Below are 13,848 nucleotides of genomic sequence, written 5' to 3'. Positions count from 1 at the left end.
ATCATCAATCTTAGGCCTGTCTCTGGTTCCATACAAGATTTGACCTTGTGGGAATTTAATAACCAGAAAAAAGGAGATAAAGCACCTTAAAACTGTATGGGAGGAGCTAGGAAATGATCTCAAGGCAGCTGGGACCTCAATCACTAAGAAAACTATTGGAAACACTTGATACCACAGCGGATTAAAATCCTGCAGTGAATGTATGGTACCCCGGCTTCAGAAGGAACATGTTCAGGCTCACCTGAGGTTTGCCAAGGAATATCAGACTGATTGAGGATATGATTGGGAGGTGCTGGAATCAGATAACACCAAAATCAAACTGTTTGGCATTAACACAACTCTATGAACAACACCTTCTCCAACATCATAAATGAAAGAGGTAACATTGTGTTTTGAGGTTGTTTGTCTGGCCAAGACACAGGACAACTTCACATCGTCAAGAAATGGATGGAGGGAGACATGTAAACGTACAATGCTGCATGCCAACCTCTTTCCCACCACCACTAGACTGAAGGTGGGTCATGGATTGGCCTCCCAAAATGATAATAATCCATAACATACAGCCCAAGCAACGAAGGAGTAGCTCAAGCAGAAGCACATTAAGGTCATGAAGTGGCCTAGACAGTTTCCAAACATTAACCCTATAATAATCCTGTGAAGGGAACAGAAGTTCCCATTTGGCAAGCTACAGTCATACAACTTAAGTGATTTAGAGATGATCTGCAAAGAAAAGTGGACAAAAATCCTTTCTAATATACCCACAAACTTAACTGAAAGAAACATCTGACCTCTGTATGTGAAAACAAGGTATTTTGTCTTTTTTGACTAGAGGGGTCAAATACTTATTTTCCTCAATGGAATACAAATCAATTAAAATATATTCTTCAAAGTTATTTTCTGGATTTTCTTTTTGATATTCTGTCTCTCTATATTATAATACATTTTATCATTAACATTATAGAATGATCATGTCTTTATTAGTGGGCAAACCAACAAAATCAGCAAGGGATCAAATACTTATTCTCCTCACTGTATGTTAGTTTGGGGAGATGGTCTTAAAATCAAAGGTTTGTGTTAATGTGTGTGTGTGTGTGCTATTTTTCTGCAAGCAGGCTGCAATAATTATGTGCATGTACTGTGTGTGAACGGATACGGTATGTGTGCTAGGCTAGGGAGGCAATCTAAAACTTCACAATTTCTTGCATCGTCAAATTCACAGCCCTGCGTGTCTATAATTGGACTCAGTTCTCTAAACGTGATAGTAATAGGAGCTGATTTGTATTTCGGTTCAACAAAAAAAGTGTACTCCTCCTCCCTGCCAGAACAAAATAAAGAACTTCAATGGAGCTCATTTAGATGCGTACGTATAATAACAATAATTTCCACTGATCTGTCATCTCCAATGTGTAAACATTTAAAGATGCGACAGTGCACGCGAACACGCAAGGCCCTGGCTCTGGCTCTGACTAATTCTACTTCAACAAACTGCAGCGTGTCAGGCGTGCGTGATTTATTTGAAGAAGAAGGGGAAGAGTTTAATATGGGGCACATGGGTGTAACAGATAGCTGGGGGGTTCAGAGGCGTAGGGGGGCTCGGGGTGGGGGTGGGGGGATGCTACAAAATGATAAGCTGCCTTGGACTCATTCGTGGGGTGGCTGTGAAGTTGGTGACAGATGCCTTATGACCACAGGGCGGAGTAGGGTGCGTGTGTGTGGGGGTGCTGGTGGTGGTGGTAGTGGTGTGTGTGTGTGTGTGTGTGTGTGTGTGTGTGTGAGAGTGTGCGTGTGTGGGTGTGTGTGTGTGTTTGTTGTGTGTGTGTGTGTGTGTGTGTGTGTGTGTGTGTGTGTGTGTGTGTGTGTGTGTGTGTGCGCATGCATGCGCCTATGTGCGTGTGTGTGTGCATGCGTGCGTGTGTGTGTGTGGTGGTAGTGGTGCGTGTGTGTGTGTGTGTGTGTGTGCGTGCGTGCATGTGTGTGTGTGTGTGTGTGTGCACATGTGTGTGTATATAGTATAGGCATGTGGGTGAGTGAGGATGGAGATTGAAGAGAGATGGAGACTGAAGTGCAGGCATGACTGTGGAGGGAGGGTGAAGCAGATTGCAGCTACTGCTTTGGCCAGGCCACGGACAAAATCCGGTAACACTTTGTTTTAGGGATACATCTATTAGCACTAATACATACAATGTGCCTGTATAAGTAACTTATAAGGCATGTACAAAGCAAAATCAAACATTTGTTTAGGCATGTATTTGCAAATGTCTTGTTCATGCAGGATAAGGGATTTATTACCAATTTAACCTTAGTAAGGACCTAGTAGTAGGCCTTAGCGTTTGCTTAGTACATGCCTTACAAGTTACTTATACAGGCATTAACATTGTATGTATTAGTGCTAATAGATGTATCCCTAAAATAAAGTGTTACCCAAAATCCTATATTGTATTATATTACATATTGTAGCTACTGCTTACTGCTTACTGCTTATAGTAGGAAGGAAGGGCATGTCCCACAGCAAGATGCAGGGCAATATTGAAATGATACCTCACAGGGATGCTAACAGCTTTGGCCAGGCCCTGGACTAAATCAACTAAATGGGCCCCCAACACAATACGTATAATGCAGGGGTGAGGAACCTTTTTCATTCGAAGGACCACTTCAAATTGCTCCAAGGGCCGTAAAAGTCCTCCGAGGGCCGTACTATGAACACAAACCAGGTTTTCCCCCTGCACTTTAGGCCTATATTGAAGACAGCCACCTTTACAACAGACCCCACCTTCTCTAGGTCCCCTGAATATAGCTTAATTGTATTGCAAACGGAATTTTTAAGATTGCTTCACAAAATATGTCATATTTCATGTGAAGCTGCATTATATTAAAATCATATCGGGGGCCGGAGAAAACAGCTTCAAAGGCCGCAGATGGCCCTCGAGAGATATGTTCCCCACCCCTGGTATAATGTAATGAAGCCCCAATTCTGGGGCCCCTTTCTCCCTGGGCCTGGGACAACATAACCCCTTCGTCCCCCCCGCTGTCAGCTTCCCTGGATACCAACACAGTAATACATAGTCAACTTGAGTGAGAGACCTCTGGGTTGGAGAGAGAGAGAGAAAGAGAGAGAGAGAGAGAAAGGGAGAGAGAGAGAGAGAGAGAGAGAGAGAGAGAGAGAGAGAGAGAAAGAAAGATAGAGAGAGAAAGAAAGAGAGAGAGAGAGATAAAGAGAGAGAGAGAGAGAGAGAGAGAGAGAGAGAGAGAGAGAGAGAGAGAGAAAGAAAGAGATGGTGTGTCGATGGCGCTTTTGTTTTCTCCACTTCTGTGTATATATTTGTGTCTAAAAAGGAGTAATGAGAAGTGTCAGTGTAAAATATTGAGGTCCTCCCCCCACCCCCTGATTTGCCACAGAAATGTATTGCTGTTTTTTTTTGTTGTCAAACACGCCATTGTCACTGTTTAACACTGACATGAGGAAAAAAAATAGTGTGGAGTTTGAATTAATGTGTTTACGTGACTTGATATTTTCTCTGCCCCCGAGATTTAAAAACTGTCAGTGACATTGGCGTCACTGTTGAGTCTATGTTGTCTGTCTCTCTGATGTTCAGGTCATTTCGTTCCTTGATGTAGAGTGTGTGTGTGTGTGTGTGTGTGTGTGTGTGTATGTGTGTGTGTGTGTGTGTGTGTGTGTGTGTGTGTGTGTGTGTGTGTGTGTGTGTGTGTGTGTGTGTGTGTGTGTGTGTGTGTGTGTGTGTGAGAGAGAGTGTGTGTGAGTGTGTGTGTGTGTGTGTGCATGTACATGTGCATGTACATGTGCATGTGTGTATGTGTGTGTGTGTTTACACGCACGTGTGTGTGTGTGTGTGTGTGTGTGTGTGTGTGTGTGTGTGTGTGTGTGTGTGTGTGTGTGTGTGTGTGTGTGTGTGTGTGTGTGTGTGTGTGTGTGTGTGTGTGTGTGTGTGTGTGTGTGTGTTAGGGGGTATTGATCACTGTCCAGTCCCCTACACCCCCCCCCCCATTTCACCACATGACCCCCCCCCCCCCCCACGCACACACACACACACACACACACACACACACACACACACACACACACACACACACACACACACACACACACACACACACACACACACACACACACACACACACACACACACACACACACACACACACACACACACAAACACACACTCAGCTGCGTAATAACGAAGGCCTTTGTAGTCCTCCAAGACTACACACACACACAGACTCAGACTGAGGCCCACAGTACAGTGACTAAACAAATGGAAGGAATTACTACAACTCCAGAAGTGAATTATGGGGGTTTTCCTGTTGGACGTCTGTTCCTCTTATTATATTACAAGTGCATTAATGCAACCAGCAGAAATGAAATGAACTGAAATGAAATGAGATGGGGAGGGGTGGGGGCAGTAAAAAGTTTGTGCTGTACTGTATATTGTTGTAATGGCGGTGTAAATAGTAGGGGGAGGACCATCTCACTATGAGGTCTTTACATATACACACACACACGACGCGACGCTTTTGTTGTTTTATTCACACAGTCGTAATAATAATGGGACGACCTTTAGTCAGAGTTTCCAAGTGCTGCGAGCTTCGTTTGGTCCACAATGGCCAGACTCAACATGGCACGACTTGTCGCACGTTTACAGCTCTGTTCTGTTCGAGTGCCACATGTTCACTTTTTTTCTTGCCCTCTTTCACTTGATGTAGCTGCACCGTGAATGGTAATCTAGAGCAGTGAGTCTTAACCTTTTTTTCTTAAAGCACCCCTTTACCTGTGCTCAAAACAAGCCGCGCACCCCCAACCCAAACTTCTATACATGTGTACGCACTAAAAAATGATTTAAGTGATTAATTACAGTGATTCTTGTTGTTTGAGACACTAATCAATATCTTAATGCCTTTACATGGAGACCAAAATATGTATTAATTTGGGTTTGATTTGGCCTATTTGAAATGTTCGCAAGCAGAGTTTTGGTCACAACCTCAACACAAGCAAAATTCTGTGCACTCCCTGAAATCTCTGGCGCACCCCCAGGGGGTCCCCGCACCCCAGGTTAAGAACCATTGATATACAGTACTCAGGGCTGGTCTGAGTTAGGCCGGGCATTTTCAGCAAAGACTGGTCCGCCAGGCATTGAGAGAGTCGATGAAGCATGTGACGACATTTTTAATCATCTATTACGTACAAGCTATTTTGACCACAACAGCCAAAATGAATATGCAAATCTGACTCTGAGCAGATCTGCTGTCGCGGAATGAGGACTGATACCACTACACTGAGGGGAAGACCAGGCCAAAATCATCAACAGTCCAGCGGGCAAATGCCCTCAAATGCAGTAGGTACAGCGCCAGTCTACTAATTTCCCAAGGTGTACGCTTTGTCTGGATAGAAATGTACATTGGCTCCGACAGCACTGCGGCGCACTTTGCTTCCGACATAGTTCGGACCCCCAAACCAAATTTCACACGAACATAGCATTGATGGTCAATGGGCGGCGTCGACATAATAGAACTTGTGTCTAATTACTATCCGACATCGGCGAATGTCCGCGGACATCGGCGCCAGTTTGCAGGGTTCTATTGAAAACAATGAAATCGAATTTTTGCCCAGCAGTGCTCAGCACTTTGTCGGAGCCGGTGTGCGGAAGCCCTTATACTGTAATTACAGTATCAGCAGGGCCTCTAACAGCGTTGTTTTCCATAACAGCTTTGACTTGAGCCCCTAGGACAAAGTCATCTGAAAGGACCCCCCACCCAAAAACATTCAATGGCCTCATTTGATACATTCAATTCAGAATTAACTCACTGAATGAAGCTTAATTTTGCTTTGAAAACGCCATGTGAACAGTTCCCAATTCAGAATTAAATGAAAGATCAAACAAAGTACACTTGACGGAATTCTTTAACTCTGAATTATTTATTCTGAATTAAAAATGTCATGTAAACGTAGCCAATGTTATTCAATTCTGGGCCACCTCTCTCCCTGGGCCTCAGACTACTTATCCCCTGACAACTGATAGCCCCTCCCATCCAGATTCGAACCTGAGTCACCATTGACAATGTTGCCTGTATGGTATGGGTGTTAGCGCAGTGCACCACAGTGCCCACTCCATTTCAAAATTCACAGTTTTACAAGTCGATGACATGCTGAAGCAATTTTATGTTTGAAAAACACCAAGTGTCACTTTAAGACTTTGTGGATGGATGCAATCACACTGATTGGCCAGTGATGAGGTGGGCAGACAGAAGTTCTCCATCACCCGATTTGGCCGGCCTGTGACATGTAAAAAAAAAAGAAACTTAATGTGCGTCACTTTGCCATTGTTCAGAGTGGGTGGGTGACTGCTGCCGGCTTACATAGAATTTGTTGGTGTCAAAACATCCAAGTCTAAAACATGCATTTGCAGCCAGAAATTTGGGCCAAACATCTGATAATGCCTTTCTTTATTGGCCTAGTGAAAGTTTGTGAAATTCGCTTACTTGGCAGCTAGGGCTGGTCATAATTTCTGGGTTGTGATGTATTGGTCAATTGTGTGTTGTCCGAAACCTTAAATCAACTAACTCCCTCTTAAAATTATGTGAAAAATACATCCATTCTGATAACCCTAGGGGTTGAAATGTCATGTCCTTGAGTAGCTTGTTCTGCTCTCTCTCTCTCTCTCTCTCTCTCTGTTTCTCTCGCGCGCATGCTCTCTCTCTCTCTCTCTCTCTCTCTCTCTCTCTCTCTCTCTCTCTCTCTCTCTCTCTCTCTCTCTCTCTCTCTCTCTCTCTCTCTCTCTCTCTCTCCCTCTCTCTCTCAGTTCACACTTTGGACTATGGAATTTGATGTCTGCAGCCAAAGGTCCTACTGAAGGTCCAGCTCCATCTACCCCCTCTTCTCACACTCCCATTTGCTGAAACCACAGCCCTCATATCTCACCAGAGAGACAGTGAAAGTGTCTGGCACGCGGGAGACTCAGATGCTGCCTGCGGTAAATAAAAGGCCGAGGTGGAGATGTAATGAGTGCAGTCCAGCACCAGAAGCAGCAACATCGCCATGGTGACAGTGGCCTGGTACCATTGGCTTCCATTCCATTACTTTCCTTTCCATTCCATACAGGTCTGGGTGTCAAATATGAGGCTCGGGACCGGATTTGGCACCAGATTTGTAGAGGAAAAAAAAACTAAGAATGTAAAAAAACAGAGGTAAATATCAAGGCCATTATAAAGGTCATAATCAAGGCCATAGTATGGTGCAGATGTCTGAGATTACAGGTTTTCAATGCTTGAGAACAAATTTGGTCTTTTTGCTCGCCATTTACAAAATACATGTAGACTAATGCCCCCCAATGGCAACTAAGCACCGTCCCCTCTCAGCTGTATCTTTCTCAACGCACCCCTTGGGATCCCCGCTGTAGAGACCCGGTTGAGAAACACTACTCTAGACTCAGTCTTCTGTTTCCTGTTTGTGTCCAGCAACTGTACACTCTTTGTGGCTTAACTGGCTTAACACACATACACACACACACACACACACACACACACACACACACACACACACACACACACACACACACACACACACACACACACACACACACACACACACACACACACACACACATACACACACACACACACACACACACACACACACACACACACACACACACACACACACACACACACACAGAAACACACACACACACACACACACACACACACACACACACACACACACACACACACACACACACACACACACACACACACACACACACACACACACACACACACACACACACACACAGAGAAACACACACACACACAGAAAGGCTGGACGTCTCCCCATTCCATCCCAGGTTTGTGGATGAAACATTTTCTTGGGCTCGGTTGAAATGAGGCAGCTAATAAAAGACGCATCTCAATGCCGTGCCACATCCCAAAAATAGTCAGTGTGCGCAGCGCAGACAACAAGGAATGCCATTCACTCACATTCACGGACTAGCCATTTCTTTTTATTTACTCTATTTTTTGGTCACAGAAAGGCTTTTCGCATGTCCAGTCTGAGGTTATTATATGTCTTACTTTTTTTCTTAAAGAAAAGAACGAAAAGGGAGGGGGGAAACATCGCTCCAGTCCTCCAGAGTAATTTCCAAGATCCGGCTTCACGGTGTCCTTACGGAGGGGAAAAACGACCGACTAACTGACTGACTAAGGGGACCGTCTGCATTGTCCATTTTCGTCATGCCCTTTAAGTGCATTTCATGCCTTTCCACGCTGTAACAAGAACAAAGTTACGGCACTTTTAAGTGCCCTCTGAGCTAAACTGAGAGACTCACAACAGGGGACGTGTCGCTAAGTGGCTGAGCGCTATATCCTGTTGGGGGGTGTGGGGATAGCACAGATTTTGCTTTTCTTCTCTCTTTCGTTTTCTTTCTTTCTTTCTTTCTTTCTTTCTTTCTTTCTTTCTTTCTTTCTTTCTTTCTTTCTTTCTTTCTTTCTTTCTTTCTTTCTTTTGATCTGTCTCTTTCTTTCTTACTTACTTTTTTTTTTGGTCATAATAAGTAGTGGAAAAAGTCACACAGAATAACATGACCACTATGGTGAGACACTCACTATCTTCTCATGCCATGCCTTTTTGCCTCTGTTTCTTAAGTGTCTTCTCTCATGTGGTATGCAAGCATTTCCCAGTCCTGGCCTTCATTTAGCAACCCCGAACAGTGACAGTGTTTTTTTTCTTTTTTTAATTATTCCTTTTAAACAGTGAACTTGGGAAATGAAGGTCTTCTCAACAAGGCCTCATTAACGGAGGCGGACTTTTCTTTAGGCAAACCTAGGCAATTGCGCAGGGCCCAGATCAAATCTGACCTCCATAGGGGCCCCAACTGTCACACCAGTCAAAACATAAAAAAGTAGTCACTTACGTAAAGTAATCGAAGATATAAATGAGACAACACACTAAAAAAGCGCCAAAACTTTTATTTCTCTAATAATGTCTTTTGAGGGCCCCATGTTTATATTTCACCTAGGGCCCCAAAATGGCTAGATCCGGCCCTGCTCATGAAGTATTTCATGGCACACTCTGGTTAACATGGCATGTCTTTTCACAGACATACAGTACACAACATTGAGTTTTATGTTTTCCTTTCTGTTTTACAACCACCAAGGGGTTAATTTATCGTTGTGTGTTGTTTGACTTTGCCAAAAGGCCAGTGCTTCCTTTGTTTTTTGTTCATTTGTTCATTTTTTTGTTCAATAGGATGACTTGGAGTTGATTAGAATGTAGAATGTGATTTTTCAAAAGTATCATTGCTGTAGAACTGTTGAAGGTTGACTATGAGATTGCAACCAAGTTGCTACCTTGGTTAGCAACGATGCTGTTGAGGTTGACTATGATATTGCAACTGGTTAGCAACTATGCTGTTGAGAAACACACCCCTGATTAGGTTTGCCAATAACCTGTGAGACACTAACGGTGCATTCACATCAACGGCGCGGACGTCCACTTAAAGTCAACTTCACGTCCACTTCACGTGTCCGTTATCAGTCCGAAACGGTTACAACCCAGGTCAAAAAAATGTGTACTTAAGTGTACTTTAAATATATTTAATTTTCTGAAAGTATATTTTAAGTACACTCTATTTATCAAGTACAGTACTTAAGTATGGTATTTAAAAATATACTTATAGTTTAGTGTATTTTAAATATATTTTAAAATAATTTGTATTATTAAAGTTATGTACTTAAATATAGTTTTATAAAATATACTGTTAGTGTATTGTATTTTGAATGTATTTTAAGTATATTTGTATTTTAAAAGTAATGTGCTAAGTGTAGTATTGTCAAATATACTATTAGTGTATTATATTTTAAGTGTATTTCAAGTATATTTGTATTTTAAAAGTAATGTGCTAAAGTGTAGCATTATAAAGTATACTATTAGTGTATTACACTTTAAGTGTATTTTAAGTATCTTTGTATTTTAAAAGTTATATACTTAAGTGTAGTATTATAAAATACACTATTAGTGTATTGTATTTAAATGTATTGTAAGTACATTTGTATTTTAAAAGTAATGTGCTTAAGTGTAGTATTGTCAAATATACTATTAGTATATTGTATTTTAAGTCTATTTTAAGTACATTTGTATTTTAAAAGTAATGTGCTAAAGTGTAGCATTATACAGTGTACTATTAGTGTATTATATGTTAAGTGTATTTTAAATATCTTTGTATTTTAAAAGTTATGTACTTAAGTGTAGTATTGTAAAATACACTATTAGTGTATTGTATTTAAATGTATTGTAAGTACATTTGTATTTTAAAAGTAATGTGCTAAAGTGTAGTATTGTCAAATATGCTATTAGTATATTGTATTTTAAGTCTAATTTAAGTACATTTGTATTTTAAAAGTAATGTGCTAAAGTGTAGCATTATACAGTATACTGTTAGTGTATTATATTTTAAGTGTATTTTAAGTATCTTTGTATTTTAAAAGTCATGTACTTCAGTGTAGTATTATGATATATACTATTAGTATATTCTATTTAAATGTATTTTAAGTACATTTGTATTTTAAAAGTAATGTGCTTAAGTGTAGCATTATAAAGTATACTATTAGTGTATTATATTTTAAGTGTATTTTAAGTATCTTTGTATTTTAAAAGTTATGTACTTAAGTGTAGTATTATAAAATACACTATTAGTGTATTGTATTTAAATGTATTGTAAGTACATTTGTATTTTTAAAGTAATGTGCTTAAGTGTGGTACTGTTAAATATACTATTAGTATATTCAATTTTAAGTCTATTTTAAGTACATTTGTATTTTAAAAGTAATGTGTTAAAGTATAGTATTATAAAATACACTATTAATGTAATGTATTTAAGTGTATTTTAAGTGTATTTGTATTTTGAAAGTAATGTGCTAAAGTGTGGTATTAGAAAATATACTATTAGTGTATTGCATTTTAAGTGTATTTTAAGTTTATTTGTATTTCTAAAGTAATGTGCTAAAGTGTGGTATTAAAAAATATACTATTAGTGTATTGTAATTTAAGTGTAGTTTAAGTGTATTTGTATTTTTAAAGTAATGTGCTAAAGTTTGGTATTAGGAAGAATATTTGAAACGTACTTTAAGTTAAGTATGATTTTAGTATATTAAGTACACTTGTACAAAGTTTGATTTTAGTACCAAAAAGTCAACTTAAAATGTGTTAAAGCTCTACTTAATTATATTTCAAGTGTATTTAAGTATACTATAAGTTGTCCCAAAATAACACAACTTAAATATGTACTTCTGCAGCATGCTATAAAGTGCTTTCTTATGACCTTGAATTAGATTTGTAGCATACTTCAAATAGTTACACTTAACCACATGTTAAAGTACACATTAAACATCTTTTAAAGTGAATTAGTAAGTATATTTAAAATGTACTTACAGTTAAGTATGATTTTAGCATATTAAGTACACTTCTGCAAAGATTGATTTTAGTACCAAAACGTCAGCTTAAAATGTGTTAAAGCTCTACTTAATCATACTTCAAGTGTATTTAAGTATACTATAAGTTGTCCCAAAATAACATTCTTTAAATACACACTTTTGAAGTATATTTTAAATACAAAAACACATACTTATTAAGTATATTAAGTACATTTTGTTTCACCTGGGTACTTTTTTTAACCATCATTTTAGTGTATTTTAACCTAGGCTTATTTATTCATTATGCTTTGTAACATTAAATAACCTTCCACCTTCCATTTTGTTAATGTATTTTCATGGTAAAAACACCATATTGAAGAGCACAAACAGATCTTAAAAAGGCATGTAAGGCCTTACCTATTACACTTTTAAGCACAATACTGAAGTCTGTACTTAAGTTGTGTTATTAGTGTATTAAGTGCACTTTAAGTGTACTTTTTGGTGCACAAATTAAACATGTAAAAGTGTCTTTAATTCGATAAAAGCATACCACCACCAATGATTTCTAAGTATTATTATTAAATATATAAAAGTATACTTAAAGTGTACTACTCAAGACTATTACTTCAAGAACGTAATTGTGCCTGTTGAAGATCAGGTAGTTGTGGTCTAGTGGTTAGAGTGCAGGTCTGTGGTTCAGTGAGTTGTGGGTTCAAATCCTGGTTGAGGCAGTGGTTGTCGTCTGAAGTGAAGGTGAAAGGAAGGTTCATGTGAATGGCTGATGGTTGTGAACAAGACAATGTACAATGGAAATGAGCAATTCGAGATTACATTAATATTTTTTTCATATACTTAAAGTGTACTTAAAATAAATATATTTGAAATGTGCTTAAAGTAAAATCTACTTGTAGTATACTTAAAATACATTTAGAGTCAATACACTTAAAATGTACTTAAAGACCTTGAAATAGATTTGTAGTATACTTAAAATACACTAAACTGCATGCTAAAGTACAAAATAAACATATTTTAAAGTGAATTAGTAAGTATGTTTGAAATGTACTTAAGTTAAGTATGATTTTAGTATATTAAGTACACTTGTACAAAGTTTGATTTTAGTACAAAAAAGTCAACTTAAAATGTGATTAAGCTCTACTTAATTATATTTCAAGTGTATTTAAGTATACTATAAGTTGTCCCAAAATAACACAACTTAAGTATGTACTTCTGCAGTATACTATAAAGTACTTTCTCATGACATTGAAATAGATTTCTAATGTACTTAAAATGCACTTATCCGCATGCTAAAGTTCACATTAAACACATTTTAATGTGACTTGGTTAGTATACTTATAATGTACTAAAAGTTAAATATATTTTTAGTATATTAAGTACACTTGTACAAAGTTTAATTTTAGTACAAAAAAGTCAACTTAAAATGTGATTAAGCTCTACTTAATTATATTTCAAGTGTATTTAAGTATACTATAAGTTGTCCCAAAATAACACAACTTAAGTATGTACTTCTGCAGTATACTATAAAGTACTTTCTCGTGACGTTAAAATAGATTTCTAATGTACTTAAAATGCACTTATCCGCATGCTAAAGTACACATTAAGTACATTATAAGTATACTAACCAAGTCACTTTAAAATGTGTTTAAAGTTAAATATATTTTTAGTATATTAAGTACACTTATACAAAGTTTAATTTTAGTACAAAAAAGTCGACTTAAAATGTGTTTAAGCTCTACTTAATTATATTTCAAGTACATTTAAGTATACTATAAGTTGTCCCAAAATAACATTCTTTAAATACACACTTTTGAAGTACACTTTAAATACAATAAAACGTACTTATTAAGTATATATTAAGTACACTTTTTTTTTACTTGGGAATACATGAAAACAGATAATGCCTTGCAGACAGGTGCGCGGTGTAAGCGCGGTCTACGATGTTCCTTGAAAATAGAACTCGAGTCTATTATCCAGCACGGACGTCCACGTTCAATGAGCGGCTTCCATTGAAAATGAATGGCTGCTGCCCGCGGATAGAACGTGGACGTTGACTGTGCAGTGTGAAAGGCAGCCCGCGAACCTCTCGGGCTCGCGATGCTCTCGGAGACGTTAAGTGAACGTGAACACCTTGGTGTGCATGCACCGTGAGTCTCTGTTTGCTTTGAGTTCCACTGTAGTTTGTTTCACTGTTTACTGACGTCAAGACAGTTTGATGAAACAGACCAAAAGTGTTTGCATGTAGATCATGTATATCACAAGTACGTACAGTAGGTCATGTACTGTAGATTCCTTCTCTGTCTCACATGCGCTCACACACACACTTGCACACATGCATGCATGTCCACACACACACACACACACACACACACACACACACACACACACACACACACACACACACACACACACACACAC

Source organism: Engraulis encrasicolus, chromosome 18 (genome assembly GCF_034702125.1).
Source record: "Engraulis encrasicolus isolate BLACKSEA-1 chromosome 18, IST_EnEncr_1.0, whole genome shotgun sequence".
NCBI classification, from domain to species: Eukaryota; Metazoa; Chordata; class Actinopteri; order Clupeiformes; family Engraulidae; genus Engraulis; species Engraulis encrasicolus.
The sequence above is the reverse complement of the archived record's forward strand: the minus strand, read 5'-3'. Positions refer to the sequence as shown.